Here is a 24,269-nt window from a genome sequence, read left to right on the forward strand (position 1 = left end):
ATCTTCGCCCAATTGCCCGCGCTCCCAGCTGTGCCTAGTTCTTGCGGGCCTCCTCAAACCGTTCTAGCCACCTCTCGCCGCCGCAATAGCCTTCGGCACCGGTTGCTGCCGCGGTCTTGCCACCATGGCCGCCATGGGCACCTCGCCGTGGCTCCTCTCGTCATCCTGTTTATTGTTTTAGCTCCCATGCAACTCTGTAATGCTCATCGGCTCCATTTGTTTATCTCTACCGCACAAGTCGCGCCGGTACGGTGACCTCTCCACCAATTCACGCCGCTGCACCGCCATCACTGCCGGCCATCTAGCTCTGCCTTGTCCCCGGTTCAACCAAGCAGCGCATCGACATTGTGGTGAGCTGCTAATGCTTCATGAGCCCTTAGACTAACCTCTACCATTCTGTATAGGTCGGAGCACCGCCGCGCCGCTGTTCTATGCCGCACCGCCATGGCTGCGGTCAAGCTCGAGTCTGACTCTAACTCATCCATCTCTGCAGTGTACTCCATCAGGCGTGCTCCGACCGTGCTTTGTCATCTTGAGCTATACGGGATTGCCGGCGTGCTCAGCTCTCCTCCCTAGTCCCCATCATGCTTTGCTCCTTCAGCCTCCTGTTCTCTAGCGTGTGCTTCTCTGTCAATAGTGGTGAGCTCAACAATAACTTTTATGAGCTTGTGTGGAACTGTGATGAATTTGCTTGTGTGAAACTTGCATTGTGAACTAAGTCTACTGAAAAAATGTGATTTTTATTACTAAAGGATTGATGAATTTGCTTATATTCTTCCATTTTCAATCTTCTTTTGTAGACTATGGAGGATCGAGGCCACTGTATGTATCTTAAGAACCGTACTTGTGGTGAGTACTTGGAAGGACTGAAATATTTCCTAGCTAGTTGCCGAGGCGGACATGAGGAATGGACATAAGTCATCTATGTTATGCCCATGTGTTGACTATAAGAATGAGAAGCGATACTCGAATTCGTTCTCGGTCCATGCCCACCTAATTCTTTGAGGCTTCATGGATGACTATAGATGTTAGAACAAACATGGAGAAGAAGGTGTCAATGACCGAGATGGTGAGGAAGGACTTCATGAAACTTGTGCCGGTGGCAAGGAAGCACCCTTTGGCAATGAGGAACTATGTGATGATGATGTAGCAGAGATTGCTGCCAACCCTGTCCCTACGGTTGAGAATCTAGAGGAGATGGCGCTTGATGCCTTTGGCTTTGATGAGTACACTGGTGCGGAGTTCAAGAAGCTAAAACAACTGATGGAAGATATGAAGACACCACTCTATCCGAGTTGCAATGAGAGGTATATGAAGTTGTCCGCTTCACTAAAGCTTCTCCAACTGAAGGCGGCACATCACTGGACTGACAAGGGCTTTAGAGATTTGCTAGAAGTGCTCAGAGATATGTTTCCCAAGGCGAATCAGATACCTAGGACTACATATGAGGCCAAGAAGATTGTTTGTCCGATGGGATTGAAGTTTGAGAAAATTCATGCTTGCAAGAATGGCTGCATCCTGTTCCATGGTGACAATGCAGCCCTCAATGAATGCCCCAAGTGTGGGACCTCTCATTACAAGTGAAGAACTGACGAGAGTGATGCGGTGAGGAGACGCGCTGTAGAGTTCCTAGGAAGGTTGCTTGGTACTTCCCTATAATTCCTCGCCTAAAATGTTTGTTTGCAACCTCCAAGGATGCATGACTATTGAGCTGGCACTCGGATGGGCGGATCGTTGATGATTATATACGGCACCAAGCAAATGGTATTCAGTGGTGAGTCATTGATTTCAAGAATCCAACTTTTACTGATAAGCCAAGGAATCTTTGGTTTGCACTCAGCATGGATGGCTTGAACCCATTTGGTAACATGAGTAGCTCACATAGTGTCTGGACCCATGCTGTTAACTATCTACAATCTTCCCCCATGGCTATGTAACAAGAGGAGGTACATGATGATGTCAGTTCTGATATCTAGTCCAGTGTCAACCAGGTGTTTACATCAATGTGTATCTAAGGTTGCTTATTGATTATTTCAAGGAACTCTAGAATGAGGAGGGTATCAAGGTGTACAATGGGTTCAGGAAAGAACATTTCAACCTATGTGCCATGCTCTTCACCACTATCACTGATATTCTAGGACATTGTAGCGTGTCTAGGCAGAGTAAAGGAGAAAAAGACTGCTTTCAGTGCTTAGATGACATGGAGACTGTTTGGCTGAATAACTCAAAGAAGAGGGCTATGTAAGGCACCGACGTTTCCTTCCTAAGTCTCATCCATATCAGGAGATGAAACATTAGTTTGATGGCATGAGGGAGACAGGATCTACACTAAGGCATTTCAGTGGGCAACATGTATGTGACTAAGTGGTAGAGGATACCATGCCTAAACTTGACCCGGAGAGCACTGTCCTTGGAAAGCGAAAGCAGCAGTGCAAAAGCAAAGAGTGCCGTTAAGAAGAGGTGGAAGAAAATGTCAATCCTGTGGGAACTGCCTTACTGGAAAGACATAGCGGTCCACCACAACATCAATCTCATGCACGTGAAAAAGAATGTCTATGGGAGTTTGCTTGGGACACTCAGGAATGACAAATGGAAAACCAAGGACCATGCAAAAGCAAGAGCTAACCTAGAGGAATTGGTCAAAAGGCCCGAGCTGCGTCCTGAAGGTACCAGTGCCTAGCCACCTCTATCTGCCATAAACCTAACCCAAGAAGAGAAGCAGGAATTGTGCGACTTCTTTTGTAGTGTCAAACTTCCCTCTGGACATGCAGCCAACATACGAAGGCTTGTGCTTACAAGAGAAAACAAGATGCTTCCCATGAAGGATCATGATTGCGATGTCATGCTAACAACCATGCTTGTAGTTGGTATCCAGAACATATTGCCAAAAAAACCTAAAGGCAATCATGAACCTCTGATTCTTCTTTAATGCAATCTCTCAGAAAGTCATTGATGAAAAATCACTGGACGATCTTGAAAAGAACATGTGTGAGACAATGTGTCTCCTTGAGGCTTACTTCCTGCCAACTTTCTTTAACATATCTATCCATCTCATTGTACATTTGGTTAAGGATATCTAGTATCTTGGACCGATGTTCCTCCACCACATGCATCTGTATGAGAGATTTATGAGTACTCTGAATAGGTATGCCAAGAGTTGGGTCCATCCCAAGGGAAGCATGGCATAGTGCTATTCTACTGAGGAGGTGGTCGACTGGTGCCTCGGTTACATGGACCGCACTAATCCAATCGGCATATCCATGTCTCGCCATGAGTGAAGGCTATTGGGTAGAGGGTGTGTTGGGGAGAAGTGAATTACTCCAGAGAGTGATGCCTATGAACGAGCCTACTTTCTAGTGTTGCAACACACAACAGAAGCGGAACCTTGCATCGAAGAGCATATGGGGATGTTGAGGTAACAAAACTCGCACCGGGGTGAAGCTTGGTTAGCGAGGGCACATATGAGTGGGTTCAACATCTGGTTCAGAGATCGACTTGTCAGTTCAACCTCTTGCACAGATGAAAGTCTTCAAAAGCTGGCAAATGTCCCTTTCTTCACAGTCACAACCTATCAAGGCTATGACACAAATGGCTACACCTTTTACACAATTGATCAAGACAAGAAGTGTGTGTACCAGAACAGTGATGTTTGTGTAGATGCATTTGACAGCAAGATGCAGAAGACAACGTACTGTGGTTAGATTGAAGAGATATGGCAACTCTTGTATCCAGGCTTCAAGGTGCCCATTTTTTGGTGTCGATGGGTTTAGGGAAGTTAGGGTGTCATGAAGACAGGTATGACTTTACTACAGTTGACCTCCAATAAGTTGGGTACAGGGACAAGCCATTTGTTGTCGCAAGTCAAGTTCCCCAAGTCTTCTATGTGTGTGACACTAGAAACAAGAAACGACAAGTGGTTCTCCCTGGGAAAAAATGGGTTGTCGTACTTGAAAATCCAGTGGACGAGGTAGAGTTCAATCAATCCAATGAAGTGCCTCCTTTGGATACTTCCATCCTCCCTGTAATTTTGGCGAGCGAGGTAACTCCATACCTAAGAGATGGCCGTAAAGAGGATGCCCCCGTGGCAAAAAGACACTGAAAACGCTAAGTACGCCAAAAAAGATGCTCATGTGAGTTTTTGAACAATGTGCAATCTCATTTTTTAGTTAACATTATATATTTTTTATCGCTCTTATTACTTACAATGTGATGTTACTTTCAGGAACTTCTAGGAAGAGATTCTGGCTAATGAGAGAAGTTCGTGTCATCTATGATGTAGACTATAGAATGAGAGATATAAATTGTACTAGATAAATTTATGTCATCTAGGACATGAGCCCACAACTCCTTGTAATGTCAAGACTACTTCATTTGATCTCTCATGACATGCATAAGAGCTTCTGAGTACATGAGCACTATTCTGGTACATGAGCATCTAGTACATGAGCAGCATATGAGCATCCAATACATGAGCACACAACACATACATGAAACCAGCAACATCCAGTGGCTGCTATGGTCATCACATGCAACACAAATAAGCACCACATATAACATATATATACATAGATAGCTAATCAACCTAAGGTGTCCATACATGAGCATCCAGTACATAGATAGCTAATTAACTTAAGGTGTCCATACAGCATATCACCACACATAGATGAGCAGTGTCCATACAGCATATTACCACATAGTACATATATTAGCTAAGTTAAGGTAACTTAAGGTCATCACTATTTCAATGACATGATTACTTTGGCTTCTTAGCCACGACATCGTCCACCTCCTTGATTAGGACCTCCAACTTCTGAGACGTGGCCGCTAGCTAGGCACCCATGGTGTCCACCATCTCCTTAGTATGTCCCTTCTCCTCCTTAGCTAGCATCTTCTTCAACTCTTGTGTTTTCACACCTTGATTGTTTAGCAACTCCTTGACATCATCAAGCGTCCAGTGAATACCAAGAGTCTTTCCTATAGTGGTTTCATAACCATTCCCTGCAGGGCCTCATGCATGGTAGCTGGAGGGACCACAAAAGATGGATCCTACATATATGCATAGAAACAATTATCAAATCGGTAGCCATGTGCTGAAACTAAAATGAAAGTGAAAGTTTGAAACTGAAACTAAAACTGATTGCTGCTGTTGCTAAGCTTGACAGATAGCAGATTCCACTTAACTGAAGGTTCATATGTTAAGCTGTTGAAAATTAAAGACAATAAATTCTTGACAATGCTATTTTCTGAACTAAGAAAACTAAAGCCTGAACTATTTTCTGTAAGTGTTCAGTAAACATGAAACACTGATAACTTTGATCAAATCCTCAAGTATAGTGACAATTGACAAAGGCAAGTTAACTTATCAATCAAACACAATTCCAGTCCCACCAAACATAATTCTAGCCCCACAATGACCACGGGAGCATTGCTCAACCAGCAACCAGAAATTCCTCATCAAAATGCAGGAAACATATGCCAAACACTAACTTACAGTTAACTGAAACAAATTCAAACAAATTTAAACACAAATACAGGCATATATATACACAGGCTATTTTCTGAACTAAGAAAATTCACACTCCAGCAGTCCAGCCTGTACAAGGACATATAGGGTACACATGTAGTTGTAACTGACAATGCTCTATTCACACTAAAAGCAATGATCTCTTCAGTTAACTGAAACACTATGATAACTAAAACATTCAGTTAACTGAAACATTCAGATAGCATGTGCAAATATAGGTCACACTAGAAATTGCTAATAGATGCAAATAGCCTCTAGTGATGAAGGATGCATCAGAGAATGATACTACAATGCTGAAATAGAAAATGCAAGAAACATATCAGGCCAAATACTAACTTTCAGTTAACTAAAACAAATTTAAACACAAACACAAGCATATAGGGGGAAGCATATCATGCCAAGCATTGATCATGAATGGGGATTCAAACCCTAAATAAGCAGGCTGCGGTTGGAGCTTACCTCACCGGGGTTGGAGCTTGAACCACGGACTTGGCCGCACTTGAAGCCGGTGCGCATCCAACGATGGCATGTCTTCTCATTGTCGTCGAAGCAGTGGCTGCACTTCCCCACCAGCGGTTCGCTATCCAACGAGATGTCCACCTCTAGCATGACCACCGACTCCTTCTCCTTCCTCCTCGCCGGCTCCTCCTTCCTTGTCTCCGCCAGCTTCACCGCCACCAACCTCACCACCAGCGAGGAAGAGGGCCCCGCCACTGAGGAAGACTACATGCCCTTCTTCTTCACTGCTACTGATGTGGTAGGCATGGCCTTCTTCCTAGAAGCCACCCCACACCTCTTCTTGAACCCCAGCGGGCGCATCAAGATGTCCTTCACCGCCACTGGCGACAAGGGAACAACCATGGAGAAAGGGGCCAACCGTGCAGTCCTAGGGTCCCTTCGGCAGTGGCGCCTCTTGGGCCTCGTCATCTCCAAGGGCGGCAGCGATGGAGAGGAGGTGAGAGGGGTGGAGGACGGTAGTGGCAAGGGAGGCAAATGGAGGCGCAGCGCATGAAGTGTGAGGGTGGTGAAATGAGCGAGGCGAAGTGCAAGTGTGAGTGGGCGACGGGGTGGCAGCAGTTATTAATGGAGGGACACGCCAGTTCAGATCTAAGTCTGAAGGGACACACTAGTACAGACGCGTCTTGACTACATGCATCAAAAGTAACAAAAACTCCAGACGCACCTTTACTACACGTGTCTGCAGTAATTAATTATTGCCAACACATTTTCGCAACACGCGTCTGCAGTAGTTAAATTGATAATTTCAATTTCAAATCTTTGAATAGAATTTTAGTACAGTAAATGATCTAAAATGAAAATGTTGTAAACATCAAAGTTATAGAACTCATCAAGATCTACAACTTTTGTTTTGGAAAACTTTTCATGTGACTTTGTTTGAGCAATTCAAAATTTGAATTTAAAAAAATGGGAACTTCAAACAAGATTTTGAAACACCAAAAGATTTCTGATGAAAAAGTCATGAACATCAAAGTTGTACAGTTCATCAAGATCTACAACTTTTATTTTGGTTTTATTTTCATGTGACTCTATTTGAACAATTCATATTTTGAATTTCAAGAAATGGCAAATTCAAACAACATTTTGAAACACTAAATGATTTCATCTAAAAAAGTCAGCAACAACAAAGTTGTAGAACTGATCAAGATCTACAACTTTTATTTTATTCATTTCTTCATCCGAGAAAGTGATAGTAACATTATTCACAAATTTTACATATCTCTCGTATGGTTTCATAAACTATAAGAGAGATATGTAGATTTTGTGAACAATGTTACTACCACTTTATTGGATGAAGAAATGACCACAATAAAAGTTGTAGATCTTGACCAGTTCTACAACTATGTTGTTCATGACTTTTTCAAATGAAATCATTTACTGCTTCAAAATGTTGTTTGAAGTTGCCATTTCTTGATATTCAAATTTTGAATTGATAAAACACAGTCACATGAAAAAATGACAAAAATAATAGCTGTAACAATACAATAAATGGGTAGAGCATGATTTTAAAAAAAATTAGGGAAAATCATCAAATTTGAAGTTAATATGAGGGAGAAAGACTAGTTACTAGTTTTAGCTAGAGATTAAAAAGAAAAATCACACTTGTTCATCAATCTTTGAATCAATTTAATTGATACAGACCCTATTTTACCAATTAAAACCACTTCTTGTTAAAACTCCTTACATAACGCAATGAAAAACACACTTACTTCTGGCCCTAGAGGGCTCAGGTTCGATCCCTGGGTGGGACATAATTTTTTGCGGCTTTTTTTATTACTACAGACGCGTCTTGGTAACATGCGTCTGTACTAATTATTTACTATAGATGTAATATCTATAGTAAATAATTAGGACATATGGTTTTTAAGAACACACGTCTGTAGCAGGAATTCTAGTGTGAATAAATGCATTTAGATTGCAATCTGATGGTTCATTCCTATTGCAATTTGATGCAAACTCTTCCCAACATCATTAACATTAACATGATCATCATGTTTTGTGAATAAAGTAAGAGGTTCCACATAACATTACATTAATTAGCACTAGTACTTCATCATCTTCATATTACACATAGCAAAGGAAGAGGTTCCACAAAACATTACATTCATTAGCAATTATCAACCACAGATCTGGAGGCCATCATGCCATCCTAACATTACACACAATGGCAAACAACATGCCTAGAACAAAAACACACAAACATACATCGAAATTACTGCATCCATTATTCTTACTTAACCTTGCTTGCAATGCTTCCAGCTCCTTGTCCTTTGCTTCCAACTACTTGTCCTTGGCCTGCAACTCCTTGTCCTTTGCTTCCAACTCCTCAACTTTCTTCACCATCTCACTCTGCAACTCCCTCTCTTTGGCCTCAAGCTCTGAATCTTTCTTTAGGAGATCCTTTTGTAGGAATTGGTTCATCTTGTGAACCTCCTGACCATGTTGCATTGCACTATCTTGGTCTTCAACAACAGCTCCCTAATGTCTCTCCCTCTTCAAACTTCACACAGCATCTCACAGGTCTCGCAGGAACTCCTTCATGAATTCGAATGATTCCTCATTGATCCAAAGATAGAAGACACAATCTTTTACCGTCTACAACATAAAAAAAGCATCATATTTGAAGCAAATTGGGAGATTTCATAAAAAAAGCATAGCTACATTTGTAGTATCTATGGCATGGTTGGCTGTTGCTCCACGGGATCCACCTACATGCCTTTAGCTAGCACCAGCATTCAACCGGTGGCTGATAGACCAGAGGCTATATGCAGTACGACACCGATGGGCCAAGGCCGTTGTAGGCACCGCCACCATGGCCAGTTGAAGCGGACCCCCAAGATGAATGTGAGCTTGACTCCACCATCAGATCAGCTATCGACAAAAGATGCTCAGCAGTCCACCAAGAGGTATCCCACAATGGTAGATTTGTCGTAGAGGTGAGTGAGATCAGAAGCGAGATGATAATACAAGCACCAAGACACAAGATTTAGACAGGTTTGGCCGTCAGTATAACGTAATACCTGCATCATGTGTTCTGATGTATTGCATTAAGATGTCAAGTAGGGGACCCCTGCCTCTCCTTATATACTCTGGAGGGGTAGGGTTATAGGAAAAGTATCCTATTTGGTACTATACAATAGTTTGCGGTGCACATCGAGCAGCGTCGTGCTCGCCTTGATCTTGCGGGCTGGGCCACCTCTAATGGTGCGACCCATGTCTTGTCTTGTGGATACCAGGGGGCCATACCCCCATAGCTAGTCCTCGAGCCTGACAGTAGGGGACATAGTCATGTGGTTCTAGGGTCAGAAAGTAGAAGACCAGCCGAGTAGGCAGCCAGTCCCCGGGCACAGCCTCGAGATGAGAAAAGCGCATATTCACCGCAAGGTGAAGTGTGCCCACTTAGTTCTCGAGCCTGCTGGAAGATGAAGAATGAATCTTGTAGCAGGGTTAAAGAAAAAGAAGTCCGAAGGCTTTGCCGACGTCATCCGACATGCGCGTATCAAGACCCCAGATGTGCTGCCCAAGATCAGCACCCTGATCTGAACAGCATAGAGCAGCTTGATAGCACACCGATGAGACGTAGCAAGATCCGACCACCAAGGGCGATGTCCGAGCACCGAGGAGTCCCTGGCACTAGCTGGCGACATCTGAGCATCGAGGAGTCCTCGGTGTAGGTGGTGATCTTCGAGCACCGAGGAGTCCCTAGGCATAGGCGGCAATGTCCGAGCATCGAGGAGTCTCTGGCGTAGCTGGCAGGTGTCTGAGCACCAAGGAGTCCCTAGCGTAGGCGGACATGTCCGAGCACTGAGGAATCCCTAGCATAGCTGGTGACGCCCGAGCAGCGAGGAGTTCCTGACGAAGCTGGCGAGATCCGAGCACCGAGGAGTCCCCGACATAGCTGGCGATGTCTGAGCACCGAGGAGTCCTCGGCGTAGCTGGCGATGTATGAGCACCGGCATAGCTGGCAACATCCGAGCACCGAGGAGTCCTTGGCATAGCTAGCAATGTCCGGCGTAGCTGGCGAAGTCTGTGCGGTGAAGTGTGCCCACTTAGTCCTCAAGCACAAAGAATTCGAGCACCGAGGAGTAACCGACGTATCTAGGCAATGAAGTACGAGCGACAGGATAGTCTGGTCAATTGATCGGCGGTGAAGTGAGCATTGAGCAGAAGCGACCGATGAACAGTCCGATCAACTAGTCGGCGACGAAGTCGATGATCCTAGCGGTCCGACCAGTTGATTGGTGGCGAAATCCAAGCACCAGGTGATCCGATCACCTGGACGATGATCTTGCAATACAAATATGTAGAATGGGTAGTACATGATGTACAAATTTATGAACTCTGGAGAAAAATTAGCAATGGTGATGAAATAGCATATGCAGCTCGATGATTAGTTAGTGTGAAGATGTACTTGTATTTAATATAAACCGCCCAACCAGTTAGTGTGTAGCTGAGTCTCCAGCCCTAGCTAGCCTGTTAACCATAACACAGAGCGCGGAGTCCGTGTTCAGTGTAGGAAGAACAAAGCGTCGCTAAGGAGCCTGCTGCCAACCACCCATAATGTAGAGGGTAGATGCTCATGCATGTGTATGGAGGAGCCAGAGATAGGGCTGTCTCTGGAGGCGTTTGAGCATCAACAAAACTGTTCGCGGGTTTGAAAAATCGTTTGGAGAGCAAACATGGAGAAAACAGCTCGGAGAAACATTGCGGCGATGTATGGAGACTAGAGAATATTTAGAAGAATATTAAAGCTATGACTTAGCTTGATTAGCAGTCGAGTGGATTAGTCGGTGAGCCACATGTTGAGTTGTAGGGCTGCTGAAGGCCGCCACCATAGGAAGTAAGGTTGCCACGAGCGACGTCGATCTTGAGATCCCATCTGGCCCACCATGGATCAAGCGCACACCCCTAACTAGAGCACTAACTATCGACAAAAGATGCTTAGCAGTCCACTAAGGGGTATCCCACTGATGGTAGATTTGTCATAGAGGTGAGCGAGATTAGGAACGAGATGGTAATATAAGCACCAAGACACAAGATTTAGACAGGTTCGGCCGTCAGTATGATGTAATACCTACATCTTGTGGTATGATGTATTGCATTAAGATGTCGAGTAGGGGACCCCTGCCTCTCCTTATATACTCTAGAGGGGTAGGGTTATAGGAAAAGTATCCTATTTGGTACTATACAATAGTTTGCGGTGCATGCCGAGCAGCGCCGTGCACGCCTTGATCTTGTGGGCTGGACCACCTCTGATGGTGTGACCCATGTCTTGTCTTGTGGATATCGGGGGGCATACCCCCACATCAGCCAACTTTGGCACCCCAGTGATGATCACCTCAACCCTAACTCATCGACCTTTCAGTGGGCGGAGGTAGAGACAGAGGGAGGCGGAGAGAGAACTTGACTCCACCACCGGCGCCACTGTGACACTCACCTCCACTATGGAACCTATCGGCTAGAGAGGGATAGAGATAGGGGAGGCAAGCGTGATAGGGACAGAGACAGGGGAGGCATATTTGGGGGAGACATGACTCCAACTCCAACATGGCAATAGTGTTGTGTTTTTAATAATTAAAATCATGCTATGATTGAACTCATGATCATAACACAATGGTAACACACTTAGGTCTGGACCTAGAGGTCTCGGGTTTGACCCTTGGGTGGGACACAATTTTTTGCCCTACTTTTTTATTGCTACAAATGCATCTTAGTACACACGTCTATAGTAAGAAATTTCCTTTTGCCCGCCCTTTTTTCCAAATTTGTTTTTCTTTAGCTCACCTTCCCGCATTCCCCAAGTCCATTCACATCCACCTTCCTACATTCTAAGGTTCCGCTATCCACTCCCCACCACTGCCTCATCCACGTGCCTCCGCCATCTTCACCCCCGTCCGCTCACCACATTCTAGGGTTCCACCACTGCCGCATCCACCTATCATCCACATAGGCGAGGACGCGCTCGTCATGGCTACTAGTGGCTACTGGTGGCCATTGGTGGTCTTGCATCCTCTCCTCAAGCACTCCTAACGGTGACCTCTTCACCAACCTCCTCAAGGCCTTCGCCTGCTGGTACCTGCTGGGGCTAGGGTTGCTGCTGCTAGTCACCAGCACCAGCACTGAGGCACTATTGCCGCCAAACGAGGTCTTCGCCTGCTTGGACACAGCCGCTCGGTGCCCCCACCACCGTGCCAAGCTTGCTACCACAGGTACCAGTCTTCTTTCCCACTTTTCTTTGTTCTTTTCTAGTCAATTGATTGATGGTTTGTTCTCTCGCTGAATGGAAAGATAGAATGGAAATATCTTAGTTTATGCTTGCTTGGATCTTATCTAGTTGTGTTCTCTCTGCTTAGTTTGTGCTTGTTGTGTGCTCTCTGCTTAGTCTGTGTATTGTGGAACTAGTAAGAGGTAGCAGCTTAGTCTAGATTCTTCTAACATGGAATTTCTTCAGTGATCTGATCTCTAAAAGATCACTGAAGAAATATAGATATGTAGGACTTCAATCTTTTGGTTTGCCTATAAATGAATTTAGATGTTTTGTCCCTGATCTAATTACATGTGTTGATTAGTACCTCTATGAGTGTTCTGTCATCCCTCACGTTTGCTGAACACCTGTACTAGACTGAAGTTAGCTGAACTGTAGATGTTGAACACTTCCTCTAGACTTGAAAACATTGAATGTTCTATTCTAGTACTAGCCTAACTTTGAACAGCTGACTGCTACAATGTTGTTATCTATGTGTGTTGTCATAGGCAGCCACTGAATTTTAGTGCAACTACTTTTCTATAGCTACACAATGGGTTGCAACTTCTGTTGCTTATCTTCTTTATAGATGAACAATAGCTGTAGGTGTGTTGTCGTTAGAAACACTGCTTATAATACTGTTATCTATTCTGAATTGTACATGATCTCATGACATTTCAAACTTTGCCTAAACTATTTTTGGTGTTGTTTTCACTATACATGTGTCAAACATGGATATGCGGTGCTCTAAAAGGAGTCTGCACTACTAGCTGTTGACTACTATTAGTGACCTATCAGAATGGTAAGATGCAACTTTGTGATATACTAACACTACTTACTGTTAGATGGTAGTGCTCTATGATGTTCACTAACAACCTTACTCACCTTTGTTTGATAGGTGTCTGATCATGCATCTACGACATCATCATTAAATGAAGACAAAGAACCAACTAATAGTGGAGAGGATGGACACAGCAAAGATGCTATTGAAGAGGAGGAAGAGAGAGAGATGCGTATGCAAGGGACCTAAGAGGGAGATGCTACTATAGAGGATGAAGAGAGAGATGCGAATGTAGAGGCGTAGCAATCTAAACCTCCTCATCAACCCCATAGAAGAAAGAGGACAGTCACCTGGTGGCCAGAGGATGAGCTAGTTGTCACGGAGCTCACTCCGACTAGGATTCCCACAGAGAAGAGGGCCCAGATAAGAATGAGGAGGTTAGTTGGTCTAATTGCTAGACTGAAGGATCTCCTTGGTCCTGCCTTCATTCAATTCACTAAGTGAACAAGACAAGATGACTATATTTGATGGGTGTGTCTAGCCTTGGTTGTAGTTTCCTAGAAGAAATGAAGGCTATTGCATGTAAGAAGATAATGTAGATGGTAGCCAAGAGTTAGAGAACCCACAAAAGCGACCTTATATGCAATTTCATCATCAAAGGGTTGAATGCCACGGTGAAGCACACATACATTCTGAAAGAAGATTGGGCAGCGTTTGTGAAGCTGAAGGACAACAAAGAAGCAAAGGCAGCAAGTGAGAAGTACAAGAAGCTTCAAGAGAGGAACTTGCATGACCACTGCCTTGTGATAACAGGGTATGAAGGGAAAGCCACAAAGTGGGAGCATGAGGATAGGGAGTTAGCCACCCATGGCATTAGTAATCCTTGGGACTAGTTTCCAAGTGGTTCGCCCAAGGAATTGGCTGCATGCACGTAGTACTTTGGTGAAGTCAGAAGGAAGTGCTAAGATTCGTTGGTTGAAAGATTCAGCTAAAAGTGTATCTAAGCAAATTATAGAGAAGCAAGGAGCCCTTGAGTCTTCAGGGCTCACTTTTGTTAGGGAAAAGGATGTGCTCATAGAGGTCTTGGGTAGCCTAGAACAGATAGGCCGTGTGCATTGGTGTGTCTAGTTATAGTGGTTGGAAGCATTGGCTGGACTACATCGGCATGTACAGAAAGAGGAAGCAATCAACAAGTGATGTGGATGTGGAAGCCATCAAAGAATAAGTTAGAAGCCAAGTGTGGCAGAACCGTCCAAAATAACACGCTTTTGGAGGTGCTCGTCTCCCACTAGACACTAAGCACACTGAAAGTTAGCTACATCGGACAGTTTCGTCGAGCACACCCCATGGGAGAACTCGAATCAATCCACATTTTACCTCTAGAATCCAATAATAAGTATGAGCTTACAATACTTAGTCCATTTCATACAACAAGATTTCTTAGAAATTACTTATTACAATACCAAGGTTTAGAGTGCGATAATTAAACAGCGGAATGAAAATAAACATCTAGCAGGAAACGATACAAGGATCTGTCTATGCCCACTAGAGGAATCCTCCACATAAGTGCTACTCCTCAAGTTGCAACTACAATAGGGTAAAATAAACCCTGAGTACATAATGCACTCGCAAGACTTACCCGACTAGTGGGAATAGTTTCCCGACTCCAAGGGTATAATAGGCAATATGGGTTTGCTATTTTCTTTTTGTTTGTGAAAAGCATTACTAGAAGTATGCCCTTAAGATCCAGTTTAATTAGCAGTCATGATTACTTCATTAGCTAATCATTCTAGGCAAGCACCTGTTCTACTTTCAAGCAAGGGTTGAGCAATAAGAACCAATTTACCATCTTTCATATTCCAGTTCTTACTACGGTGCTAGACCATAGCAAAGTCGTACCGTCTCACAAAAAACAGCGACTTGCGAACCAATGTATCCCATCTAGTTACCCCAAAACACGTGCCTCGCTTGTACTCAGGCACAAAGGAGACCAACCCATTTCACTCCTATCGAGGGGTTCAGGTCCCCGTCCAAACTTGGACTCCAAGCCCCCACACTTGAGACCCTGGTCTCAATATGGTGCTTAGACCTCCACCTTTCCCCGCCTCCAATCAGTCGATCTGAAAAGAGCCAGAATCCATGACAAGAGCATAATGAGCCTTCCTACCCCCATAAGAAATATGTGCTCAGGATAATAAGTCTGTGACCTGACTACTATCCACAGCAACGGATGGTCCTCAATCAACATAGACAGGGAAAATAGTGTAACCAAGCCAAGCCCTGTGGCCGCAGGACACAACTTTCTACACCCACCAATACCCATACCATATCCCTACTCAGTCTCCATTTTCCTTTCATCATTTTTATCATGAGAGTAATTATAATAACCACCTATTGTGAGTAACGGCAGGTTACTCACGCTACCGAAAACCAAAGCATAGCAGCTACTCGAACCTACAGTAGTAAGACTCATAGGATAGATATATCTATGCATGTGATTTCTATAATATTCCTATAACATAAATGCGCATCATATATATACATATAGTGATTATCAAAAATAAGGGTTATGCACTAGGGCTTGCCTTGGGCAGGCGCAGGTGTCAGCTGAGTCAGTCGGTGGTGGCTTTGGGACCTCCTCCCTCATGAGGACCTCCTCCTCGTATTCCTTGACAATCTCCTCATACTCACGATCATCTGTGGTCACTATCTCCACCAACTCGTTCTCTACATGCATGCGATGATGATGCAACCATTTAGCATTTAGGCAATAGCAACTCTTAAGATAAGAATACGCACACCAAGCTACTAAACTAGCTCTAATGACTAAGATACTAAGCTAACTATCATCTTTATCAAGCAAAGTGTTGGGTTCAACTAATAAACCCTTAGCTTAGCAAATTAAGGATATATCTTTATTTCTACTAGTGATTTAATGTATATTGAAACAAAGAGCATTTAACTACCCTAATGCTTAGTCTATTCTAAGGGTATAAAAATTACATTGAGCATATAATAATATAATGAAGCTACCATAACAATTTTAGGACTAAAGCTCTCACCAATTTACCACAAAAATTCCTACAATAATTAACTTAATATTATTAAGCATTCTCAAACGATATAATAACTCCTAATATCAACACATATAAGTATGAATTAATACACCAACAGATAGATCACAACTTTAGGAACCTAACAAAATTTGTTTCACAATTTTTGGACACCTACATGATTTTATATTAATTACCAAAGATTAGCTCAGAAATTAAATGAGAAAACCATTTCTAATTCCTTAGAAAAAAAGGAAAAGTGAATCTCTCGCACGGCTCGTGTGACCCAGCATGCGCTCGGGTGGTGGACCACAAATACGGCCCACGCTGGACATCGACCCACGTGGAGATAGCCCGCACCAGGGAAAGCCCACGCACGCTGGTGATTTTCCAAAAGAGACCTCAAACTCCTCCTAATTTACAACTAAGTACTAACACTATTTACTCCTCTCTCAGACCATCTCACTTAACCCCTCGACTTCCCTGGAATTCCCCCATGCATACCCTTGGCTAACCCATGCCTAGCGGTGCGGCAAGCGGTGGCATGGGTGGCCACGCCAGCCATCGGAGACCCGTAGTAGCTCGTTGGTCCAGCCGACATTCAACTATGGTCCCACCGCCTATGCCGAGCAGCAACGCGGGGCGGCGGGATGCGCTAGAGTTAGCTGTGACAGCGTGCAGCCATCCACGATGGTGGCACGACTGCCCTGGCGAACTAGAGCACCTAAGGACCTAACTGGCTAGCGAGTGAGCTTTAGGAGACTACCGTGGACTTGGCCGAGGTGGTGGGTGGAGAATAGGGTGACGGAGAAGGGCTGGCCACGTGCGGCCGAGCCATGCAGTGGTGCACCATGGCAGCATGGTCACATCAGTGATGATGGGGAGGTGGTAGCGGTTTGGCTAAGGCACGCAGGGTGAAGAGGGAGTCAAGGCGAAGATAGTGGTGCAGGTGAATTGGTTTAGGATGGGAGGTAGGAGAGCTGCCCTCGACCATGGCCGAGCGCAGCCTTAAAGGCACAGTGGCGAGGAAAAGCTCCAAATTGGAGCTTGGCAATGCCTTCTTCATGGCTGGGTGGGGGTGGCAGTGAGAGGACATGATGGTGAAGCCATGGATGCGATGAATTGAATGTTGGTGATCGATAGCTGGGTAATTTGGTGGTGCGGCTCGACGTCGGTCAGCAGAGAGAAAGAGGGAGACAGGGCTAGCAGGTGGGCTCAGCATGGCCTTGCCTTGGTAGGATGTGATCGGCATGATTAGGGCATCACACACATGGACGCAATCAGACAAGCACATGCATCCATTGACCGGCATGGCCCACGCGGCCATAGTGCCATAAATGGCAAGGTGATGGTGAGCTCCACCACGTGCGCACAGCAGCGGCGAGCACCAAATTGGGCCAGCAGTGGGGTAGGGGTGTAGAGGGAGGCATGGACATGACGGTGAGGCGACATCACCTACAGCGGCTGCATCATGGCACGAGGCAAGTCGGTAGGGCGGCAGCACGATGAGGCAGGTGGCCACGCCGCTCGGTAGTGCAAGTAGCAATAGTGGCTCCATGTGACAGAGCCAGTGGTGGCCAGGGCAGGGTAGTCACAGTCAGCCACGTGCGGCAGCATGCGTGCACACGCAGAGCAAGCCAGCATGGCTACGTCGTGCCCCCGAGACATGGTGACTGCGCTCACCCGGTGAACTAGCCCGAAATCACATCTTGCATGAATTTTGAAGCGCCTATAACAGCTAAACGGTTGCTTCTGGACCTAAACCATCTTCACCATGCTCAAGATGGCATGTGAGGCTACCAACCCGAGCTAAAACATGACACCATCCCTTAACTCAATATCACAAAATAAATTGCCAAACATGGCATTGTCTTGCTGTCTATAAACTTAAAAATATTCTAAATCTTTGAGCTGAACTTGATTCCAAGTTGCATTTCTAGGCCATTAGAAGCATTAGCTATCAAAGTTATTTGTCAATAGCTAGGATTTCATTGTCATCTACAAAGTCCATACTCCAAACTTTATTTAAGTGTCACACACATGTTCTATAATGCTTTTGTTTAATAAAAAATGGTTTTCAACCCTACTTGATATACATGAGCTATTGAATCAACTTTCATTTAACATTTTTATTAGTCATTTTAGGTTACAAGAAATTGATCTACACATATTATCACATGCTATATCACATAAACATGATGCTCATGACATGGTTTAGTGGTTTGTTTAGGGTGTAACACCGAGGGTGTTACACCAAGTGATAGAAGAAGTTACCAAGAAGGTCACACATGATATTATGGCCATGCTGCATGACCAAGGAGTGCATTTGAGGTCGCCTTCCAACACCCCTAGCCCTATAGGTGGTCGAAAGAGCAGTTGTAACTCGGCCTTGGATGCAGTCAAAACTAGACTACATCGACGGACATGAGGCAACTCAAGATCTAGATACTGTGGACCTTCTGATAGAGCCAACACCAGTGTAGCATAGTAATCAACCCTAGAGGTTATCAGATGGAGGTAGCAAGAGTTTCGAGTGTTCCCACAGCAAACTAACCTATGTTCACAACTAGTAATGGAACATTTTGCCATTATACATATTGATTACGTACATCCGGAACATGAGGATAGACCGTTGAGTCCGTGCCAAAGTCCTAATATAAGAACTCTTGGACAGGCTCTATACAAGATGGTCTAGTGGAAGAGAGGCCAGATTGTGGTATCACCAAAGGTGCTCTCTTCTCCAAAGTTATCAAGACCTCCACTTCCTAGTGAGCTCCAAAAGTAATACTGTAGGCGATGAGTTATCAGGACTTTGTGATAGGCGATGAGAAGGCGAAGAGTGCCTCTAAGAGTGCAACTGTTGACAAGATGAAGAGTGGCACTACTATAGAAAAAGAGTGCTTTGAAGGAGACTAATGCAACGTTGGAGCAGCCTAAGTCCACAACTGCTCTAGCTAACCCACCGACAAAGCCAAAGCAGGCTAAGTCCACAACTGCTCTAGCTAACCCACCAAAATAGATTGGAGTAGCCAACTAGTGATAACAAACTAGAGCAGCAGGTGGGTGCCAAGTAGCAGAAGGTGGAGAAACCCACCAAATCATCTAAGAGTGCCTTTGGGGGTTCGATATTGACACATGCCAACCCCAAGTTTGAATTTGGAGAGCGATTCCTATCAAAAACAGAGCTTGAGACGGTAGGACCTAGGTGTATTGCTCTTCATGCTTGGTACATGAAGGAATGTGAAGAGACGAGGACAACCGGGATGGTTGCTATGTTTAAGAAACATTATTTTTTGCGTGAGGCAGACACTGAGTTTTTCGCTGTGGGATTAGAAGACTTGTTTGACCTCTTCAACCTTGATGGATTGGATGTAGCACTTCTTCGCGTGTTGACACTGTAAATACAATTTCATCTATGTTTTGGGCTTGTTCATTTTTAGCTAGGGATGCTCTTCATATATTTGTTTGCTAAATTGCTTTTGGGTATGTTTCTTTATTCCTAGATGTCTAATTATAGAAGCTAGGGCCAAAGATGTGCCTATTGGCATTATTGATCCAGATCTAGTGTCAATAATGACTATGAACACTAATAGAAGTTATAGCATGGGGTATCTGGAATATTGCCTAAGGAAATATGCCGAAGAAAAATTTTGTGATGTTTGCACATAACTGTGGTGGGCACTGGATTGCTGTCATCATCATTCGAAAGTGGCAGAAGGTGATATACCTCGACTCCAATAGAGGCAGGAAGTCAGATTTGAGTCCTATCAAATCTATGATAGATGAGTGAGTATTGTCTAACCTACAATTGACCCATGTATTTATTTCTTAATTATGTTACTGGAAGTCAAAAAAATTTGATAACAACTCATGTATCTGTAGGGCTTTTGGCAATTGCCAACCCAGGCCAAAGAAAGGGCAGAAAAATTGAAGTTGACCCATGCAGCCCAAATTCCAGCAAGTAGTGCTTCACTTCTAGTTGTAAAGTCTTTTTGTCAATTCAATTATTAACCATGTGTTTCCTATGTTCGTAGTGCCTAGCAGCAAGGTCTGGACCACACATGTGGGTTCTTTGTAGCCCACAACTTGATGCTGGCTGATGGCACAAGCCAATTTGAATGATCCTCAGGTACAACTACAAATATATATGTATTTAATAGTGCTCAGCTGTTGTGATCTACTTGGAATGCCTTGATCCTCTCTTGTTGTCATATATATTGCTGCTATCAATTTTTAAACTGCTGCTGTGATCAGGAACAAGATGAAGCTGCTATTGTGATCTGCTGTTTATGATCTGCTATGATCATTTTGTAGACTATGGCTGGTTTATATATATTTACTAGTAATTTTTAGTACTGCTGTTGTTATATATATACATATATATATATAAATCATCTCTTGTTGTGCAGCTTCATTTTATGGATGATGGCTATACACATGTGCAACTTCATCTTATGACTACCTTTCTTTATCTTAGGATTTTGGAGTGCAGTACACTCCAATCAACTTTGAAGACATTAGAGAGAAGCTCGCCTTGTTTATTGTGTCGCAGATCATCGACGAAAAAGGTGAGTTTCATTGTGTAGATACACCACCACGATGAAATGCCAGGTATATATATGTTCATTCGATCTGTCCTATAGCTAGCTACTGCTATGCCCTATTTGTGAACTGTGTTTGGAGCTGTGAGATACAATTGGAGCTGTGAGATGCATGTGAATATCCTAGTGATGAACAATCTGTGAACTATGTGTGATGAACAATGTGTGTACTATGTGATGAACAAATTAAGTTTTGAGATGAACAGCTGTGATCTTGTATATATATGTCATTTCTGTGAGATCTGTGTATATATATTTGTGATCTGTGTATATCTATGTTGTGTGGGCTATGCTGTGGGCTATAGATGGGTCTAGGCTACACACGCATCTATAGTATTTTCCTTACTACAGACGCATCTATAGCCTAGACCCTGTCTGTGATAAGAAAAATACTACAGACGGGTGTAGAGAATACGAGTCTATAGTATGCTACATACTACAGATGTGTTTACAAATACCATATGTAGTAGGATCCTTACCACATACGCTTGTATTGAACACGTGTCGGCACTATGGTTCTTCACACAGACGGGTTTACAAATGTCGTCTGTAGTAGGATCCTTACTATAGACTGTGTATAACAGACATGCGTCTACGCTATGGTTCTTCAGACAGACACATCTTAATCTTGTCATGGACACATGTTGGCAACACATGTCTCCAGTAAGAGCTTATTGTAGATGCATGTAGATACTCACTAGTGTCTATTAACGACTTATCACAGATGCGTGTTTGTTTTGTCATAGTCACATGTTGGTAACACGCGTCTATAGTATGTGCTTATTATAGATGTGCTTTTTGCGCATCTGTAATAAGCCTTATTACAGATGCGTTATGGCATCTATGATGTGCCTGAATGCACATCTGTGATGTGCTTTTTTTACATAGTATAAACTACTCAAAATTAAGGCTGACATGTGCAATTCTAGGGGTACCAAGTCTTTTCTTTTCTTAGGTAAATTTTGCTATAAGGATAGGATGATCGAGCTTGGTGGTGTTTGGTCATTTGACATTGAGCACATTGAAATTGACCAAGTAGGAGCACAACACACAACTGTTCGGAGTTGCAGAGGCGATAGCACCACCATTTTCTTGATGGTCGGCAGAGAAGAGGTGATAGCAAGCTTCATGCCAGTACACATAAAGCTATAGGGTTTGAACTCATTCAGCTATGCATCAAATTGGCAAATAGTACTATGTGAAATAATGATTGGAGGTGTTTAGAGTATATATATATCCCACCATCATTATCTTTGTTGGGAAGCCGATGACCAGCGACAACCATGGCCTAGGTAGTGGAAGTGATGGCATTACTAGAGGTGTCACAAGGCCCTCAAAGCATAAGGATTATTGGGGTTTAGTCCCACATCATGCCCCCAATGTGTGACTAAGGGGGAGATTGTTGGGGTTTAGTCCCACATCGTGTAGTGATGGTGGGGAGCAAAACATATAAGGCAGGGCGAAGTCCTCACCTATTAGACTAGTCTTTTGGGTTGAGTAAGGCCCAAAGGCCTTATATGTTGTCAGCTCCGGTGGACCTAGGACCTATGAGAGCGTAGGCTCATGGTAACAAGCTGGCCAGCTGCAAGCTAGCTCTAAGATCGAGAACTCAGGTGGTCATCACTGGTTCCAAGAATTGGTATAATGAGCCCATGATTAAAAAAGCTAAACCCGATAAAAAATCTCGATCGAGCATTACATATGGCATGGGGGTGGGGGAGCACAACATATAAGGTGGGGAAAGTCCTCACCTATCAAGCAAGCCTTTTCGATTGAGTAAGGCCCAAAGGCCTTATATATTGTCAGCTCCGGTGGACCTAGGACCTGTGAGAGTGTAGGCTCGTGGTAACAAGCCGAGCCGGCTGCAAGCCAGCTCCAAGGTCAAGAACTCGGTGGTCACCACTGGTTCTAACAAGGATAGGGGAGAAACCAAAGTGTAGTTAAGGTGGAACAATAGAAAGCTTACGACCAACAACTGACCCTATAAAATAGCACAAAGAAGATAGCTTAATAGTGACACAAAATTGAAATGTGTTACTAATGAAAGATTAGAGACGGAGTGAATGCGTTACTGATTTGTCATCATCCATGAATAGGAAGCAAAATGCGTCACTAATGACAATTTATTAGAAAGCTCGTCCCAACTAGAAGAGTCACTAAAAATAGGGTATGTTCTCTGAAGGATCGAAAACGGCGACCAGAGGGGGTGAATGGGAGCCATAAATTTCTTTCAAAACTTTTTGACCACTGTCCCAAACTCACCACCAAACATGCAAACCAAGCACTATGATGCCCATGCCCAAATGATTTGATGGATGCTCCCTAGGAAGATTGCGGGACACCACAAAGCCAACGCAACAGATGAAAAATGAATCGGAGCTCAAACGAACAAATCACGAAAGAAATAACACGGTAGTAACTCACACCGGACCTGTCCAGGAACTGCACCGGACACGTCCAGTAAACATGACCTTTATGAAACTTTTTGACCACTATCCCAAACTCACCGCCAAACACGCAAATCAAACACCATGATGCCCATGACCCAAATGATTGGGTGGATGCTCCCTAGGAACACAGCGGGACACCACAAAGCCTAACGTAACAGACAAAAAATGAATCGGAGCTCAAATGAACAAACCGTGGAAGAAACAACCTGCTAGTAACCCACACCAGACCTATCCGGGAACTGCACCGGACACAGTCTGGTAAGCACGACCTAAGAAAACCTGATGAACTGAGCACAGTCGGCAAATACCGAACACGGCCTAGTATGCTGAACAGCACAGAGCAACTTTGGGAGAAAAATCGAAAACCCTAGCAAATGGTGTCCAAAAATTATGAAATTTTAAACACAGCTTCTATACACCTTGAGGTAGGTCTCCACCAAATTTCAGCTCCAAAATCGAAAGTTTGTCCTACCATACATGTCGGACATTCACACTGGATGTGTCTGGTATGTACGAGCAGTTCTCGGGAAAAATTGATTCAACACCCAAAACTCGATCAAATCAAATCAGAATGATTTAAAACTTTGAAGAGAGGATAAACACAGAGTTGGTAGGATACTCCTAGAATATCATCGCACAAGACAAAGACAATCGACTGAAAATCAAGAAATTGCGATGAACATGAGTTTTTCAACCCTAAAACTTGATTCTCCTTGATCTATGAACTCATGAAGAATTAGCTGAAATCCTTCTATGGAAGGGATCAACTCATGTTCTAGTCCATCTCAGATAAAAAAGAATGAGTCAAAACGCTCTCAAAATGATGAATCGAGCCAAGAAAGAATGGGGAAAAATGAGAATGCGAAGAACACGAATGCGATTCACAAAAGCACCTCACAAATCAAATCCTGAAGGACACAAGGAGGTTAGGGCCTCTATTCCCAAAAAAATCATAGGTTCAATTACACTAGGAACACTAGTTCATTGGTGGACCTCTTGAGAAGAACCTAGAGGGGGAGGAAAACCTAGAGAGAGAGGTGTAAGAATGAAATGGCAAGAGGTGAGGGAGATTGGGGCTCCCTCATGCTTATTTAATA

At 43.9% G+C, this 24,269-nt stretch overlaps 2 pseudogenes; both read left to right on the plus strand.

Moving 5' to 3' along the window:
- Positions 1-6,116: 6,116 nt before the first annotated feature.
- Positions 6,117-18,906, plus strand: LOC136491861 (uncharacterized; annotated as a pseudogene).
- Positions 18,907-18,917: 11 nt separating this feature from the next.
- On the plus strand, positions 18,918-19,911 carry LOC136491863 (uncharacterized; annotated as a pseudogene).
- The last annotated feature ends 4,358 nt before the right edge of the window (positions 19,912-24,269 follow it).

This window comes from Miscanthus floridulus, chromosome 11 (genome assembly GCF_019320115.1).
Source record: "Miscanthus floridulus cultivar M001 chromosome 11, ASM1932011v1, whole genome shotgun sequence".
NCBI classification, from domain to species: Eukaryota; Viridiplantae; Streptophyta; class Magnoliopsida; order Poales; family Poaceae; genus Miscanthus; species Miscanthus floridulus.